Genomic DNA, 13,408 nt, shown 5'->3' with positions numbered 1-13,408 from the left:
TTCCTGGTTTCTACCCTTTGATATGTGGCTTCGTTGTTATTTTATCTATGGGGATTTTTTTCTCTTTTATATCAAGGAACCAATGCATCGTACATTTCATGGTGTCGTAACTGACATCAACTGAATATTGTGTTTTTTTTTGCGTGTACGTCATCAGTTCTGCAAAATACATAACCATTGTTGTGGTTTGGTTATAAGCAGTATGACCGATTAAAATAGATTTGCGACAAAAAAGAGTATAACTGAACAGTTTTTGACCTACATACCTTAAAACTATATCAATTTGCTTCAAAATGTCACCCAAAAGTCTTAAAGAACTTTTGCAAGGTTGTTACGGGAATTCCAAAATATTTGAAGTTTGAAGAGATCAACCATGAACCAAGAAATGGTCTAAGAATATTAATGAGAATTCCTCCCAGAATCTGAACAAAAATTTCATCCTAATATTAAGCCAAATATTAGTCCTTTGTTTTTTTTTCGTGATTTTCTCTAAGATCGAAAATTGGTTCAGGAACCCAGTTCCTTTCAAGTTTTTATCCATTTTTTCTTTAATTGACTTCTCTAGGAATTCTTACAAGATGTGTTTAGGATCTTTAAGTATTGAACAAGTAATTTATTTCATATTATCTCCAGAAATTACTTCGATGATTCCTCTAGGGATTTTTAACGAATTTAATCAAAAATCAAAGTCAACTGTGAGTTTCTCCATTAATTATTCCGGTGATAATTGATATTTTCATGAATAACTTTAAAAATTCTCCTTAATAGTTTTCGTTGTATTTTCTAGGTTAATTTTTCCAGTAATTCTTCTTACGATTTGTTTACAATTCATCCAATGTTTCTTCCATGGATTTCGAACAGTAACTCCTAGGAAATTTATGATCTTTTAATGTAACATTTTAAAGAATTTTCAATAAATTTTCGCCCATAATTGTTGAAATAATTCGTGGAAATACCCGGGGGGTACTCCCTGGTGAAACTTCTGGAGCAATACCTTATTAACTCATGTATTGTAAAAAAAGGCTGTCTTGGTAGTGTCATTCTAAAAACACACCAACCCATTGCCACGTTGGACGTTAGCCGCAAGGAAGGACGTTTCAAGTAATACTGTTTTCAACATCTCATGCAATTTCTCGCGCCGTTCCCTTACGGTACCTATCCATCTAGTATTCATTGCTTTCTTTTCCATGTCCCCTCTTACTTCGAGCAAAATAGATATCGGTGCCAGTAAACAAATTAAAAAAAAAGTCAAGTAAAAAAAATAAATAAACGAAACCGTAGATGACATCCTGTAGGATTTTATGGAAGTATATCTGGAAAATCTTGGTCGTAATCTCTGAAGAGAAACGTCGGAGGAATTACTGACACTAGTATTGTAACCTTGGATAAATCCATTTGCAGATATTTCATTTCGTAATGCTCATCTGCGCCATCCTTGCCAATTACCATTACCATTGCATTCGTTTTGCTGAATCGATATACATAAATTCAGTTATTTCGTTAAGTATATTGTTGGCCTCGCCATGGGTGTAGACAGAGAGGGGCACTAGTAACATTTCCAAGCACTGTCTTAGGCATGTGTTTCTCAAGAAGTCGCTCCAGAGATGGTTTGAAATAAATTTCCTCAAACAGTGTTTGGAAACTATCCTAGGAATTTCCATTAAAAATATATTTTGAGCTATCTCAACAAGTTGCAAAATACCTCAGAAAATTCGGATTTGTTCAGGATTTTTTCCCATATATTTCTTCTACCATTCTTTGCAGGGATTATCCATCAGATATTTTTGCAATAATTTGATCTAGGAATTCTCCATAGATTTCTATTGATGACTTCTTATAAAGAGTTCCAAATATTATTATAGAGAATTCAGAAGCTTTTAAGAGCTGCTTCGAATAAAAGAATTCAACTACAAGTATATATTTGATTACTCCAGTAACAAAGCAAGTGATTTCCATGAGAAAAAAGTCTAATGATTTTTATCCTCCAGATTCCTCCAGATATTCAAACAAAAATGGTTCCAAAGAAGCATTAGAAATAATTTTAAAGATTCATGTAATACATACTTCAGGTTTTAACATAATGTATCTATAAATACCTCTTACAATAGCAAAAAAATGATCTGCACAATTCCAAGAAAATTTTAGAAAATGCTGTTGCATAGATTCCACAAATTTATTCAAGGGATATCAAACAATTTACTGTATAAAACTTTGTAGGAGTCTCTAGAAAAACCTTGGATATTCCTAGAAGGAATACCCTAAGATACTCCTGAATGATTCTTTGAAGCATTCTTGGGGAAATTTTTTAACACATCACTGAATGAAATTATGGAGGTATGCTTCCTAATTTTACTTAAATAGATTCCAAGAAGATTGTCTGTAAATGATTCTTGAAGGATGTTTAGAGCTTTTCTTAGGTATTATTCTGTTTTTTTTTTTTCTTTTTGGTAACATCCTTTATAGAATTTCTGGAACGTTTATGGCCGAGTCCCAGATAATTGAACAAATGTAATGTCTAAAGAAATATCTTTAGAAAAATTAAGAAAATAGAAGAACTTTGGATGAATTTCTTGAGAGAAGTTAAAATTGATTCTTGAAAATACAATGACATACATCCCTGAATCAATCTTAAGAGGAATTCTTAAATTCAGTAATTTCTTACAACATTTAAAAGGAAACGATTCAAGTTATATGTTGAGAAATTGAACGTTTCTTTAATTTTGTAGAACTCCTTGAAGAATGCTAATTTTTCGAACTGGAGATAAAAACAAATCCTAGTGAAATTTCCAAACATTTTCCTAGGAATTTTTCTGACAGATTATTTGGAGGAATACTAGTGAGATGTTATTCCTGAAATACATGATGGAAATTATCATAGGGAATACTTGGAGTAACTGTATGAAATCCTAATATCTGAAATTGCCGGTCAACGGTAACTATACCAATCTTATCTTCAGACTTTTTTCCAATCTGGCATTTTCAATACGAAACTGAATTATATATTGAGAGCAACGATATTATAAAAGGGATTACGACGGTGTTGAGTTGATGATAGCCAAACGATACTTCGAAAAGATAGGGCAAAACAGTTCCAAATCAACAATGAATTTCTGTTCAGGCTATCTGTGAGCTTCATAGTTGACATCCCTGCTAGAAAGAATCCATTTAGAACGTTTGCAGGTAGAGCAACAGATTAACAAAAACTGCAATAATCGTAAACTGTCTTTTCCATCATCCTTAGCTAAATTCACACTTGAGTGTGAATCCGTGTTAGTAAACTATAGGGTGCTTCAGAACAAATGATCTATTTCACAGAAAAACCTTCCTCTTCGCACCCATCCAATGGGTTTGACTCCAACTCAACCAAAAACCCACCTTCTTTTCTTGGGGGGAACACCCTGCAACCGAGAATACCGTGACAAAATTGCCCACCGGGGTCATAAACCTTCTTTCGATGTGTGAAACCATAACGCACAACGAAATGAAGTGAAGAACTTTCGAAACGAAAAACAGCAAAAGTGACAACTGCAACCAATTTCCGAATAAGCACCACACCCTCATCTCCTCTGACTGAAGCCGAGAGCAATTAAGGAGACAACCGTCATAAACGGATCAAGCCAGGTAGCGTCGTAAAACCGGCAACACACTATTTTCAATGGACGGTGGTGTGGTGACAAGTGTTTATGCGACACGGACAAAGAACAAACGAAAAGCGATTGGAAACGGCACGGGGAAATATGTTGCGAAGATGGTTTGAAAGGAAGACGAAAAATCCGATTCTTTTCTAGTGAAATATGGCTTTTTATTGAGGAGTTTAATGAGGTCATTTGACAATGTTTTTGCTACAATTAAAATGGAATTCACTTAAAAACAAGATTGACACTGCTACACCTATGGAATTCAATTCAAATTAAGAACTAGCTAAAGGTTTTAATTATACAATATTTTTTATCAACGTTCATAAATGATCTGAGTATTCAAAATGGAACATTTATCTGCAAATGGGTCTCGAACACTTTGGTGTCTCACCTAGGAAATAATATCAGCAGCCTGGCTGCCGTCGTCTTCGCTGATCTTTGGAACAATTGTCACGCCTGGAATGGGAAAGAGAAAAGAGACATTGATGAGTGTCGAGAAATATAATTGGGTATTATCATCAAGCAAGTCGCAGTATATTCTAAGGTGGTACAGCCCTAGACCATTGTATGAGGTTTGCCTCATGTACTTAATTGTCTGACTCTGGTAGAAAAAAAATCTCCCCGAACTAGTAACACGTTGATCTACACATCTTCATCCTGGCATATACATACGAACATGTTCAAGAAGATGCTGTGTTGAGCACAAATTTTGAGCTAATCGACAATTGGTCTAATGTGAGTGATTTTTTTTCTGGGCTTGGAAGCTTAATAATGGACGGATGCGAAGCAATTGAAAGCTGAAATTAGTAGTATGATGAACACCCGAATGACACAAAGAACACACAGGCTGAGAAAGTCTATCATGGGGTATAGGGGCCTTCCTTAGCCGAGTGGTTACAGTCCGCGGCTACTAAGGAAAGCCATGCTGAAGGTGTCTGGGTTCGATTCCCGGTCGGTCCAGGATCTTTTCGAAATGGAATTTTCTTGACTTACCTGGGCATAGAGCATCATAGTACCTGCCACACGACATACGAATGCAAAAATAGTAACTTCGGAAAAGAAAGCTCTCAGTTAATAACTGTGGAACTGCTCATAAGAACACTAAGCTGAGAAGCAAGCTCTTCTTTTTCTTTTTCTTCTGGAACCAGTGGGACGTAATGCCAATAAAAAGAAAAAGAAGATTGGGTCAAAAATGCGTAAGTCATTATATATTATTATTTTGTAGATAACTTTTGCAATTTGAATTGAAATCTTCTGCTAAATATGAGTATACGTTCATGGGTTATATAATTGCAAATCCTGAACGAATGATTGAAATTCGGTTGTTTTCCATTGAATAGGAAGCGTATTAAAACCAGGGTTGTTAACGTTAATCAACGATTAACGCCGTTTCGTTATTTCGTTAACGTTAACCTGTAACGATTAACGAAGCATGCGTTGATTGCGTTGAAATACGATTTAACGATAACGTTAACGCACAGCGTTGATTTAACGTCAACGACTACGTTATTTCTAACGTTAACGATTTGGAGATTCTAATATTAAAAAACCGATAGATCAATAAAAAAGTAAATGTAGAAATGCAGAAAATGATTCAGATTAAATAATAATAACGAGTGAACAATTCATTACTAACATTAGTACAAGATAACTACGAATTGTGAGGGCAGTTCCATCGGTTTCAACTTAGACGCTGACACATGCCATGTTCAGAAACGATTTTTAGAAGAAAAAAAAATACATGATCTCAGTGCAGTTTTTATGGAATGTTGACTGATTTTCTTTCAGTTGGATTTGGTGAGAAAATAATGTTTACAGTAAAGGTGCACAGTATCGGAAGTGGGAAAATCTGCTCTATTACCATTGCCACTTCCGATTGCAATGAAAACTTTCGTTAGGGTAGTATGACAACTTATATTTGAAAATGATAAATCGGGTCATTCTGGGGGCGGTCACTCGGAAACATCTTGGTTGCTGGAAGGGCGGAAAAAAGGACGCTGGAGGCAATGGAAGCCACTCTCTGGTAACGATTTCAGCTCATTGTTGTGGGTTGCTGGAACGGCGAGAGGACATACGACGGTTACAAAACGGTTAGGAAATCTTTGCAATTTGTAATAGTTCTTCCAAGCAATCAAAACTGACGGTCAAAGAGGCTGACACAATCTCACCCCTACGAGGGTGTGACATTAGGCCAAGCAAGCTAGAATGGATACGCAAAAAGAACAAATCAAGAGAATCATCTTCTGCTCAAGTTTTTCAGAACATTCCAATAATAATTGATATGATTTACACGAATGTGTGATTTGAAAATAGTGTTCATTCACCTAAAAGTGGGATTTTCTATGAAACCCTAAAAGTACCAATTTAAAAAAGCCTTATTTTCAAGCTTTTTTCAATCATTAATTAAAATTAAACTACTTGCTCCAGAAGCTTATTATTGTTAGGGTAACTGAATATAACTTCAAGGTATAATACATTAATATTTTGTATTTATTTTCCAAATACTTGCTGAGATACTTCAGATTATGATTTGGCCTAATGTCACCCCCGATGACGGTACGTAATAAATGGACGCTGCCTAGTGTTCGACACGGCCTACCATCAGCGTTGCGAAAATCTCAAACTCTCATTGCTCATGCATGAGTTTTTTTTTTTCATTTCATTGAGTTGTAGCTCACGCAACTCAACAGCCAAAACATCATGCATGATTTGGCTCATCGGTTTGACTAATTGGCTTGTATTCAATTTTTTTTTCAGGTAGAGCATTAATTCTTTGTTTTTCTTCTAGAAATATATCGAACGCTTCTAAAGTATACACGATTATCCGGAGTATCGATTTTTGTTTTCATTCCGGATAATCGAATCACTAAAAAAAAACATTAAAATCCGCGTTAAAAGAACTCTCATGAGTGAGCTCGGCGAAGCAGATCTCAAATGAGTTTGCTCCCGCGGGAGAACTCAATAACTGAGAATTGAATGAGTCTACCAACACTGCCTACTACAGGGCAATACAACGATTACCAGGTCAACTACCCAGACAACCAGAAGTCGCATCCCAAACAGCATAGTTTGTTTCAACTCAAGAATAAAATCATCTCTTGAAACTAATCCGAGTTGTCAATGGTTGAAGGTATGACTTACAATTGCACTGAATAGCAACGCAAAAAGCGCAAGAGGCGGAGTCTGTTTGCAACGTATTAAGGTTATATCGAAATTGCTAATTGGTTGCAAAATACTTGAGAAAAAAATGAAAACAAATATATGAACGAGAATTGAACTTCCGACTTCGAGATCACCAATCTTCTCCTTTAGTCACTACTCCACCAGCTCTTCGAAAAATTGCTTCGCCAATGCACTATAAAAGCGACCATATGGCCTATTAATCAAAGCTTGCTGCTTATAACTTTAATCTAAACTTTTCGCAAAAACTTCCGTGAAACACATGAGAAACACTATTTAAACAAACGAACTAGACCATGTTTTCTTTGTTAGATGATACGTAAGGTTGAACTCAACCATATTGCAACCGGATTGAAACAAACAAACTTCTAGTTATCATACACGTAGTTCAGTGCAACTTTCTCGCAACTGGGATGAATCTTCTTGAGCTGTGGGTATGGGAACGAAAATTGAATGCAAGTTGCGGATGCTTTGAATAAAAGTAATTTGAAACATAACATTAAAACCGGTATTTTGGGAGAAGTTTCAAGAGTTTATTTGAAAAGTTGCTGAAAACATCTTGATAAACTTGACTTCATTGCTATTTTAAAAGGACATTTGCAGAAAGTCTTGTCGTTTCAAAAATGTTGAACTTCAAACAAAGAGTGAAATGCATGTTCATAGGAATGGAAATTAAACTTTATGAGCGTTGATATTGATATGCAACCGAACTAGCACCAGGTAAGTTACAGATACTTTTATTGATACGCGATTGAAACCATTTTTGAAAAGCATCTCTTTGGAAGATGTTTCGTGTGCTACTTGGGATAAAATTTTACGAAAAGAAAAAATAATTTATTTATACCAGTTACATCACACTACACGATGAATTAAATTGTTTGATCGATAAGTTTCCTCGCAAAAAACAAACGCTATTTTGTGAGTTTATATGTACCGTGCACCCCGCTAATTTGAACGGTGCCTCATGCAAACCATCGGGGTTCATTTTTAATTTGAACATCTAGTCACCCTAGAATCGTGTTTCTGGTTACCTCTTTCGCTGTTTTGTTTTGATCCTGCGTTCCGTTTTGTGGTGATGAGCGCCTTACTCGTTCAGTGCATATGTATTATACTCTGGATCCAACGCACAGTCGTGGTACGCAACCAGCACACGCTCGGTAGCACAGCAGTCAGTCTTGTATACACGCTTGACCAAAGAACACGCGGCTACCACAAGTGGCGACGAGGAAAAAAAAAGTAGTAGTGGAGTGATATGAAGTACTTTATGTTGTTATGTTAAAATGTGCTATTAGGAAGAATACGTTTAATCGAAAATGAAAATAATCAATCAGAAGAAAAGTGGAAAAAGAGTGCGAAAGAAAAGATTTTGCTCTGCTGCCGCGGTTATTCAGATCGTTTTATCAGTAGTGTCATAAGTAGGGAGGCATGCGGCTTCATATCGGCATTGTTCTCCTTTAGTGGAAGCACGGTTATCGGTGACCTTGAAATAAGGGAAACAAATAAAAAAAATCGAAGAAAAGAATGGAAGAAGAGAAAGCGCTTTTGTGATTTTGTGCCGATGGTGCGATGCACGCGTTTCGAGCACATCCAACGTGTGATGAGGAGATTTTCAGATCTGATGGCAGGTATGTGCGGTGCATCATGATGTGCGTCAGGAGCAGGCATTGATGTGATCTGCCGTTTAGTCAAGAGCTCCATTCCATTTGCATTTTTTGGACACTTCGTTTACTTGGCGTCCAAATTAATGTTTGTGAATTTTGCAAGGGCAAGTTAAATAGATAAGAACTCAATAGGTATTGATAAGGAGATAAGCTGTTAATAGTGCATGGAGAAGTAAGTGTGACAACAGGAGTTTGGTTTGAATGCAAACGATTTGCGGTTGATTGCGGTGAATCAACTGATATGAGTCATTATGAAATAATTAATTTATCAACGTGCTAATCAAAGCCAGTTATGCATATTCACTGTAACATTTTTTGGAAAATAATGACGCGCAATCCAGTATCTCTGGTATCAGTATCAGGGCCGCAGAAGCGCAGTGATGCTGTGGAATAAAAGTAAAGTTTTTCCATCAGTGTTGTACAAAATACAACAGAGCCATGATGATGTCATGTTACTAGCCTGTATTATCATGGAAGTGTATGTTAAAATTGTCTCTTAGGTTGCAAAGCACAATAATCTGTTTTCTTTAAGCTAAGAGAAGTTGCAACTTTGGTACATTGCTCTTTTAAGTGCTTTACATCGACGCATTCTAATACGTTGAAATAATAATAAAGGACACATATTTTACATTTACATGTAGGTTTGTTTCTCGTATGAAGAAAATGGTTTTGCCTCCTTTCAATCGAGGATATGTGCATTGTGAGGCACTTAATAGACCGGTTCATTGATGATAACAATTATTGTATTCTTCATTCAGACAACGAAATAATTCAATGATGAAATAGTATTAGCCTTTTATAACGCAAGTCTGATGTAAAAGTTACAATATGATGTTTGTTTTGTTGCACTACGGAAAATTATGCGTATTTTGACATGACAGTTTGTACACATCAAGGGATTAGTGATAAATGTTGGTTGAGAAACTATGACGATCAGAACGCTTAGATCGGCAAACTTGTGTAGTATGGGCTCTAGATAGTAATAGCTTCCTTCTATTCTGATTGAGATGTAACACTACCTATTAAAGCTAAAAATAGGAAACATATTTGGCGATCAATTCATATATTTGCTACAAGATGATCGGCTAGTGATGGCGCTTGTTCTACTTTACTTCTAATTTGTCGTTTGCACACACGGTTGGCTCGAAACAATATTTTTAGCATTGAGTACCATTGAGTTTTAGCTTGTTTTTATGTATTTCATTTGACGAGATCCAAAAAGAGTGTGAGTCTGTAGAAAAATATGTTAAAGTCTGATAGTCAACTTTACATTATTTGAAAAATCATATGATCAATGATTACATTTGAGGTTGATGTCAAATGAACTTCATTCAGTGCTGAGATTTAGTTCAACAATATTATCTTAAAACGTACAATTTTACGCATAACTAATGATGAAAAATATGATCTGAAGGAAAAAAAAAACACAGATATAAGAGGATTAATTGAATGAATTAGGGGGAAATACATATAATCGTTATAATATTAACGTTAACGTAGATAAGTGTAACAGTTCGATCGAATTGAATATGAAATAATGTATACATAAAATTCACTGGAATCTTGTGCTGAACTAACCGACAGAACATGAAACTCACTCTAGTTGGGCTGTGATTATTTACTGAGAGCGCGCAGGAAGCGTTGTGATTAAATTCACTGAGAGTGCGCAAATGCACTGTGATTAAATTCACTGAGAACGCATAGAATGCGTTGTGATTAAATTCACGGAAATAAAGGATGTGAATAAATTCACAGGATTCCAGTAGTCGTTGTTTTGATTATCTGCAGTTGGAGTGCACAAGAAGCGCTGTGATTAAATTCACTGAGAGTGCAGGAATGCACTGTGATTAAATTCACTGAGAACGCACAGAAAGCGTTGTGATTAAATTCACTGAAATAAATAAAAGTGATTGAATTCGCAGGATGTCCGGAGCTGTTGTGATTATCTGCACTATGAGCCTACATGAAGCGCTGTGATTTATTAGGTGAGAGTGTGCAAATGCACTGAGAACGCACAGAAAGCGTTGTGATTAGATTCACTGAAATAAAGAAAAGTGATTGAATTCGAAGGATGCCTGAAGCTGTTGTGATTATCTTCACTAGGAGTGCACAGTGATTTATTAGGTGAAAGTGTGAAAATGCACTGTGATTAAATTCACTAAGAACACACAGAGATTAAATTCACGTAGATAAAAAAAATGATTGAATTCATAGGACATCAGAAGCTGAACATATTCACTTGGAGTGTACAGAAAGTACTGTGATAAAGTTCACTGAAAGTGCAAAAAAAAATCACTGCGATTGAATTCTCGGGAGTGAAGAAAATGCGTCTGTTCTGATCATCGTTTGAGAACCAGTGAAGAACTCTAAGCTAAACTGTGCACTATTGCTCTCGGAATATTAGAATATCAGGTCCTGCAAGACAGTTATGAAAAATATCAACGAGTGAAATCGTTTATTGAGTGTTATCTGTTTAGATGTGAAAGAAATAAAAAAAAATAGTGAAGCAAATACTGTGACTAAAGTGTGCACATGTACATAGAACTAATTGAGAGCGCAGGGATGAATTGCGATTAAATTTACTGAGACAGTAATCAAATCAGATAAGAAGCAGTTGTAATTAAATTCACCAAAAGCGCACAGAAAGCACAGAGACCATTTAGGCTGAGAGCGTGGAAATTCGAAAGTGCTAGGAAAATATGTAATTGAAGTAACAACAATAAATTCACTGAGAGAGTATATTGAATTGCAATAAAATTCATGTGATAAATCACTTTCGAATTCACTGCTTGATCATTGAACTGTAATGGTAAATGTGCATCTGAAAGCGTTCATCTTGTTTTGGTAGTTTGTAGAAGATAAAACCTAACTTATTATGAAAAATACGACGTGTATCTGTCCATGGTATGTTTGTTTCAGGTTGATTTCATCGATGATGCTGAACAAACACAAAAAAAAATGTTTATATTATAGTTCTCGTAAGAAAAGTGAATTTGAAAAACCATAATTGGTTACATTTAGTGAGAATGATAAAACATTGCAATTAAGTTCTTTGGGGATACATATATAGCGATGTGAGGAAATGTACTTGAACATAAAGGAAGAACCACAACAATGAAAAGAATACTCAGGAAGTGATTCAATGAATGACTATTAACCTTATTGTAATAATTTACAGTAAATTTTATGTGTACGAACATATGATGATCAAGTAAGTCACAACTCATCAAACGTGCTGTGGACATGTACTGAAACAGTTATCAAGTCTTATGAATAATGAAAGAGTAGCTGTTTAACAACACTAGTGAGATTCAGATTGCAAATTGATGTTGTAAGAAACTTTGAGGAATGATCAGTAAAGGTAAAGATTTATTACACTATTATTGGTAAAAGCTATATCTCGAATATGATAACATATATTTAATAATACATCTATGTAGGTCTGAATGCATTGAGGTCTTTTTCGATTCTCGACGACTAGCGTAAAAAAAATCATTGACACCCGTTATATTCTATCACTCAAGTGAGTCAGAAAAAAAAAATGATTGCACGCTATGTTCTACTGCCAGTAAAACATTCTTTTCTGTTCGGATAAGACAGTGCGACTATTCTGTTGACCTATTGTGGGATTACCCGTATCCTTCTCGATCCATTGATAGATAATAAAGTATCGATTTATGTTCAGAATAATAAATATATAAATTACTAAAAGGTTAAGATCACAAATCGCTATAAATAAGTTTTAAAATATGGCAAAACAACGCAATAATAAGAACATTCATGAGTATCAAACATATAAGTAAATTCAATATGTATTACAAGCCCGAATGCAAGCAGATTATTTCGTACATTGTTTTTCTTTATGCATCAACAGACACATAGAAGAAGATTGAAACTAAATAAGCTAAGATATATGATTTCGTTCTGTTAGAACTATAACTATCATCAAAATGAGTAAAAAAGGCTTTATATTTAAACGCGTGTGTTAACTAGAAGCAACAAGCCTCTGAAATGCCATTCTTCGAATTAATTTACAAAGAAAACATGAAAAAATGACAAATTCACGTTTGTTGATTAAAAGAATATGTAATGGTGAGCAGCGTTATGAACAGCAGGAAGCAAATTGTTCATGGAAGGCAAAAATCGTTCATCTGGTGGCGATCGCCTCCTAGTAGTATGCTCATTTCTTCGAGAGGACATTTTTAATTCTCTAGGCATAATGCATGCTACTCTGAACATGCGCCGCCATTCAGCAACAAGGACCCGCTGTCGTTAGACAAAATCTATAAAGAAACTTTCACACTAGTTGGTTGAAAAGACCAAGCTTATGGAAGAAGTATGTTTGACGGAAGAAATGGGAGAGGTGGCTAGTGCACGTTCTTTATGTACTACTAGAGAGCATTAAAGTTAACAAACAAATAGTATCGTGAATTAAATATTATTAAATTCAAATATTAAATAAAATAAATACTAACTCGCATCCGCTTAAAGAATGTATGTCTATGAAGGTGCACAATAAATTGTACTAAGCGAAGGTAGTTTTCTTATGTCCTAAAGTTAATACTGATTTGTAGTTCAAAAGCATCATTCAGCCAAGTATTGAAATGAGAACATTTAGATTAAAGAAAGGGGGATGTGGTGATGAGCGCCTTACTCGTTCAGTGCATATGTATTATACTCTGGATCCAACGCACAGTCGTGGTACGCAACCAGCACACGCTCGGTAGCACAGCAGTCAGTCTTGTATACACGCTTGACCAAAGAACACGCGGCTACCACACGTTTCACAGGGTTTCATTTCACTTTACGCCGTTCCATGAGCTTGAACCATTTTTAATCTGAACGATGTGCAAATTAGCGGGGTTCAAATTTAAAAGTGCTCAGATTAAATGTGGTCAAACCAACGAGGGTACCCGGTATATTTTGTTT

At 35.5% G+C, this 13,408-nt stretch overlaps 1 protein-coding gene across 1 annotated transcript in view; it reads right to left on the bottom strand.

Annotated features, from left to right (window-relative positions):
* LOC5575983 (myc protein) overlaps positions 1 to 13,408 on the bottom strand; it is a 418,254-nt gene that overhangs the window by 155,433 nt on the left and 249,413 nt on the right. Inside the window, exon 2 of the mRNA XM_021838778.1 lies at positions 4,030 to 4,094. The gene's annotated coding sequence lies outside the window, so the exon portion shown is untranslated. The remainder of the gene's footprint in view (positions 1 to 4,029; positions 4,095 to 13,408) is intronic.

Source organism: Aedes aegypti, chromosome 1, assembly GCF_002204515.2.
Source record: "Aedes aegypti strain LVP_AGWG chromosome 1, AaegL5.0 Primary Assembly, whole genome shotgun sequence".
Classification (NCBI taxonomy): domain Eukaryota; kingdom Metazoa; phylum Arthropoda; class Insecta; order Diptera; family Culicidae; genus Aedes; species Aedes aegypti.
Note: the sequence above shows the minus strand (reverse complement) of the source record. Positions and strands in the feature narration are given on the sequence as shown.